The sequence below is a fragment of the Notolepis coatsorum genome (assembly GCF_963971535.1).
Source record: "Notolepis coatsorum genome assembly, chromosome: 3".
Lineage (NCBI taxonomy): Eukaryota > Metazoa > Chordata > Actinopteri > Aulopiformes > Paralepididae > Notolepis > Notolepis coatsorum.
Genome location: NC_140167.1, coordinates 62,297,108 through 62,303,578, shown reverse-complemented (window position 1 = coordinate 62,303,578; position 6,471 = coordinate 62,297,108). Strand labels below are relative to the sequence as shown.

At 41.3% G+C, this 6,471-nt stretch overlaps 1 long non-coding RNA gene across 1 annotated transcript; it reads left to right on the top strand.

Annotated features, from left to right (window-relative positions):
* The first annotated feature begins 4,908 nt into the window (after window positions 1-4,908).
* On the top strand, window positions 4,909-5,503 carry LOC311225248. Its single transcript, XR_014619495.1, has 4 exons — window positions 4,909-5,029; window positions 5,125-5,172; window positions 5,263-5,343; window positions 5,453-5,503. It is a non-coding gene; the product is annotated as an uncharacterized lncRNA (long non-coding RNA).
* The last annotated feature ends 968 nt before the right edge of the window (window positions 5,504-6,471 follow it).

The following is a 6,471-nucleotide window of genomic DNA, read 5'->3' as shown; positions in this document are numbered from 1 at the left end:
TCGTTGTTGACAAGGTGTTCTCTGTCGGTCGTGTGGCAGGGCCAAACAGTAACACATAAAAATTAAATAAATACATAACAATGTGGACACTGTGTGTTCAGAAGTCTCTTGGTTCACAGGTCTCTGATGATGTGTCTCTTGTTGACGATGCAGTCGGGAACATTCACTGGTCCATCATTCAGAGGGGGCCTACAGGAGGTCGCCGTCCACTCCCTGTGTACCTTGTCAAGGGTCACCGGTAGCAGTCAACTATAGTGGCCTTGCAGACTCTTTTCCTGGAGCCTATGTTGTTCTCCACCACCATCACATGTCTGCCACTGTGCTCACGCTTGACCTTTATCAGGCCCAGAGACATGGTGGTCAGGGCGTTTTTGAATGTGTTGTGCTGGTTGTTGGTCCCCCCGTTCCTCGTCATCGCGGTACTAGAGGGGCGAGGGTTTGCTGGTGTAGCGGCTTGTCTGTAGGACGCTCTCTCTCACACGGATGACAAGCTTATCATCGGAATCCATCTTGATGGTCAGGGCTTTGGTTCCCATCTGCAGGTGATGGGTTTGGTCTGCCGTGGTCTGCAGTGTCGGGGTGGAGGCCGTCAAAGGTTGATCTCCTCTTCGTCAGTGTCTCCTTGGTCAGTCTCCTTCGTGGTCCCCTGCTCCACTTCCTTGGGGATGGCGTCCCTGGGTGGGCTGGGTTGGATGGCGGCTCTCTCAGGTTGTGTCGTCGCCCTGGTTGTGCTCCCCTTCGTTTGGTCTGCCGTGTTCTGGTTCAGGTCACGCGTCGTCTCACTCATCCTGTCCTCTCACCAATTTATGATCTGAGGATGATAAAAAAAAACTGCCTTAGAAAACCTCCTCACATAAATGATTCAACGCCTTTCTGCTAAAGAGGAAAATCATTTAGGGTTAATTCAATTCATTGTGTAATACCATCATGCATTTGATATAGTTTGGATCCGATCTTTGCATGGAATCAGAAAATTTCTTTTTATCTTTATAATCTGTGATGTCAAATTTAATTTGATCTTACCTCAGGATGCGTTGGGTGTACCTCAGGATACTTACCTCGCCACGCCTTCTCTGGCGTTCTTCACGTCTCAGTGTGGCTCGTCATAATTTAGCATGGGGAAAAAACATAAAATCTAGGCAGCCAGTTAATTTTGCATGAAAAACAATCATTCATTTTCTCGTCTACTCTTAAGTAGTATTAATTTAATTACCTCTAATATACCTTGTGCATTTTGATAATCATTGTGTAAATGATTATCCTGCTTTCAACTGATACAAATAATTCTAACCCTAGCTAACCTTACTGTCATGCATTTGTCCTAATAAACTAACCTACACTGTAGCACTCAACACTTTGATGACCATTGTTACTCAGCTGATAGAGTTGTACCCTTTTTGATGTCCTGTCATACAGACCCTGTGAGTCTCTTTTGGATAAAAGTGTCAGCTAAATCATCAATGTACGTGTATACCTTGTACATTTAGATAATTGTGCTTCAATTTTGGTGGTTGATATTTTGCAGTCATGGAAATGTATTAGTTTGTTAAAAGAATCATGCATGTTATTGGTTATAAGCAGAGAATAGAAGGAGGGGATAGCATGCAAGTTATGTTATTTTGTTAGTATGGGAAATATGGTGTCTTTCATGACTGCAAATTCTTCACCCGTGTCTGATTCATGTTAACTAAGTGGTTCTCTGTTGGTCCACCAAGTCTGTGGTCAGATGCAGGCATTTGCATTGCTTTGTCTCTCTTCTCCATCACCTGTGGGTTTCAAGTGTCCATCCTGAATAGTGTCTGCTATCGTCTCACAATTGATTTCCCTTTAGCTCCAAACTGCTTTGTTCTAATGTAGATTAACTCAGTCCCTTTCTGTCTCTTGATTGTCTGTTTGCTTCCTGTAAACACAATTTACATGTGGGTGTTTGGATGCAGATTTGTTTTAACTGGTCAATCGATTGTCTTTCAGCTCCACACATGTTGACATGCAAATTGTTGGAGTTTCAGTCTTTTGTGATACAATTTGGGTGTGGGTCTCTGCATCTCGCCTCAGAGCTTGACTGAAAATAAAAACACATGTTAATTTTCCACTCTTAAGACCATTTGAGTGGGTTCTTTGTTGATTGTCTGTGAGCTTAACAAAAACATCAGCTAGTTCTCATCCATCCCATCCTAGGATGTAATGATAGTGTTATCATTTATCAATCATATCGCATATGTACACAAGCATCATATGAATGTGGAACCACACATTTTGAATCATGTTTAAAAATGTCTTACGATGGAAAAGGCTAGTTATCTTTCATTGGTTCTTTAGATAAACACATTAACTCAAGTGAATAAACCTACTTGTTAACCTAAACATCTTACTTTTAAACATAATCTATGTTGTTTGTGCCCAAGTTTTCAACATTAAAAGCTTATAAAGTCTAATCTAACGCTGTTTATGTGGACTACAATTCCTGTACTGCCATATACCGGAAACCGGAAGTGTTTGTTTAGCTCCCCGTATTGGTCAGTATGACCGGTATGCCCACAGATGTATTATAATTCTGAAACAGACATTGTAATTAGCTTTATGTGACTTATAATGTGTAAATTAAAGCAACATAAACACTCAAGTGATCTGAGATATAGTTGTAATTTACTGTAACTGAGATGATAGTTGTGTATGTAAGTTTCTACGTCAAATGTATATACTCTCTTTTCTTGACTCCTTTTGTATCACAAACAGTACTGAATTTGCAATTCTGGTATGTCATAAATGTATAGATGTAGCAGTACTGACTATCTGTATGTCATGTATGTCATATATGTCCTGATGAATTGAAAATGGGGGACCCTGATGTAAACAAGACAAAAGTCTTTCTCTGGTCTGCATCCCCTTAACAATTGTGTGTATTGAGCTGTACTGTATTGTACCCATTCTGCAATCTGTTAATAAAGTTTTCAATCAATCAATCAAAGCATCTATATTTATGATTTTCATACTCACCGGGGAAAGCTGTTGTGTTGACGTCGTATATTATACGTGGATTTCATATACCTTCGGCCTCGGGCATATTAAACCTTACCGTTCGCCCAATGATAGTTTCATATCGCACTTTTGTATGACGTCATCAGTCCACGCGACGTTCACGCGTTCCCATTCGCCTCGGAAATAACGCTTTGCAATTCATACAGTATTTTTTTTACGAGCTCTCAATAGCCTGGAATTCCTAAACCAGCGTTTTGTTACCGAATGAACGCACCTGTGCATATGTGAAACGTAAACAAACTGAAACGATAAAACTATACTTCCCCAAATGGTCGTTCCCGTGGGCCGGTTTTGTTGATTCCGGAAATTACTATCCTAATTTGTCCCGTGAGTTGCACCTCAATGTTATTCTCTGTATAACGGTACTCGTCTCTCAATGCTCGGCGCGATATCAGTCGGCATATTGTGCGTATACAAACGAGACTTTAAACAGACAAACAAACATTAATACATATAAGTTAACGTGTGTGTATATCTGACTGTTTTGGATCGCTGTTCGTTTAGTCGACCAGCATCTGCGGCGACAAGGCATTTATCCCTTGATATATTAACTATACATCGTTATTAAAGTCATAACGACCGAACCTGACTTCGAAATTTACCAGCGATATATTAGATGTGAATATACCGTTTAATCATACTCTCGGTCTCTTCAACTCGCGACTAATGTCCCGTTTAATGTACTTTCCGCGACTGATGTCCCGTTTAATGTACATTCACGTACTCCCGGGGCGTCGCGTAATCATGTACTACTAGGACATCGCGTGATCATCTTCCCGCTATCTGTATGATCAATTGGTTAATTTAATCCAAATATATCGTTTTCAGGAATGGAAGAGGTTGTGAGCTTAGTTTGAGGTTGCATCTATGAATATATGACGTTACTCTGTTAAATCTAATTAGATTATAACAGCTTCTCGGTCCTAACTTCCCGCCTCTTTGCCAAAAGAATCACAAGTTTCTAAGAGAGTAGCGTTTTCCAATGATATCACTCTAATAAGCTCACGTATCTCCTTTTGTTGCCTATATTTCAGTCTGAATTAGACTTGGGTTAGCAATCCAACAACCTGTATTGTGTGCCTTAGCTTTTGGTCGGCTCCAACTCGACCAGGAATAGCACTTCAACCTTTGTGCCTAAACTTTCGGGAATAGCACATATAACCCATCCTCTCAGAACCGCCTGATAAGGACCCAGGTGCACGCGCGCCCTGGTAACGATTCTCAATACAGATCAGATATATTAATGCACATTATTCTTACTCAGCCATGATCTCAATATTTGACAACATTCTGTAATATTCACCTGGCACAGAGAAAAGCGGGAAGGTTTTAATTCCTTGCCATACATTTTTGGTCGACCAGTCTATTATACTCACTTTTCTCTGTATAGCTGAAACAATACAGCACGCCGGTAGGACGCAAGAGTCCGTCACAAGTTCGTAGACGCCAATTGTGGGATATTTGTGGATATCCTGATGAAGAATGTTCTCAGTCAACCGAGGCTTGGATAATAACAAGGTTTATTAACCAAACAGAGATTACATAGAGAGAATGGCTGAGGGCTTCCCCCAGGTGATCAGCTGAAATGACCCAGGTAAGAAGACCTCGATTGTGGTCGGGAGGAGCCCTATATAGTTCAACAAGGGGGGGGGTGTGTGGTCCCATTTGATAGGTCAATTGGGGGGGGGGGTACAGGTTTGGGGAGAAAGGGGAGGGGAATGTCTTATTCCACAGAGAGGGGGGGGGGGGGGGCACAGGTAAGGGGGACACAGGGGAGGGGAGTATATTTACATGAGGACATTATATTATACCACATTACTTTCTATGTAAAACTACTCATCTGTATCACAACAATGGTTATTATCTTCAGCTCAGTTATGTCCTGGACCGAAAGAGGCCTTCGGAAGAAATAATTGTGAAGGAAGGACAAACTTGTTTGACACGGGATGAGTTTTGGAGCCTTGGGTTGAACAGCTATATGGATTCAACTGTGAGTAGTCACATGGTCTAACAGATTAACATTTATTACCGAAGGGAGAGTTTCAGTCATGTTCACTATAATGTCTTAATTGTGATTTCTTGCAGATTGGAAATGCATGCCTGAAGCTCATTGGTGAACTGGCTCTGAAACGTGTATGACCTATTTTTTAATTACACATTTAAAAGTAACTTTTGGTACTGAAGGCAGACTATTAATAATCATGTTTGTTTTTTCCTCATCAGGACATGGACATTTATATAGAAGACATGTATGTTGTTCCTACCTGGAAGGACCGAAGTATCAACCCGTTAGCTTCATTTCCGGTAAGTGTAATTAATTGATGAAATAAATATAATTATTCAGTTAGTAAATTGAATAAGCATAATGGCACATCCCTACTCTAATGGTAAACTCATGTTTCATAAATATTAGGCTGACATGAAGATGAAACATGCAATAGTCTTTCCAGCCTGGACCGAAAACCACTTTGTGCTATGTGTAAGTGAAATTAGTAATGCGTGTCTTATAAACTAATCATGTCTGCCGTTCTGGGAGAATAGCAGAATCCACATTCCCACAGAAACCTGACTGACATGCTGTGCTTATTTTTACATACCCATTATAGGTCTTGAAGCCACGCATACAGGAGATTCTATTATTGGACTCGAAATACATAGAGCATACCTCTGGCTTTGGCGATGAAGACTACAGAACTGTTTTTAGGTACACAGATGAGAGCTACTTTTTGTTGTGTTCATATGGCATTTAGATGTGATGGTTCACCGATGAGCGATGCTGCCCTTGGGGGGAGGGAGTGCAGAGACTCAAATGCATCAGCGACCCAACTAACTGCGTGTCTGTCTGCATGAATAAAGACTTCTCAAAGTCCAGTTATTATACTGATATCGAATAATTAATTCTGCTCCCTCCCTCCAACCTTGGTTGCTATGCCCACACAAAACCGCAAAACTTCACCCTGGACTCCGGTTTTCAAAGACCGGGGTTGCAGTGTAGCAAATCCCCGGTTGTGTGTGGCCGAACAGTGCAACTGCGCACATACAATCATGGTTATATTAAATCCAGCGCTCGTGTGGACTGGGCCTAACTTGCCTGCCATTACGTTGCGTTCTGAAAAGCGAAACTGACCCTGAAAACGAAACGAAAATGGCCCTGTGTGTAACTGCAGCCGTCTCTGTGCTAACAGTCACGTTTTTAGTACGAGAAGACAAGACAAAACTTCTTTCTCTGGTCTGCATCCCCGTAACAATTGTGTGTATTGAGCCGTACTGTATTGTACCCATTCTGCAATCTTGTTGAAATAAACACTCATTCACACTCAAAATCTGTGTTCATTTTTTATTTTGCATACTAATGTTCCGTGTCTTGAGTCGTACTTGTATTGAAAAACTGATTTTATATGTCTGAGGAGAAGACCGGTACTCATCATCTTC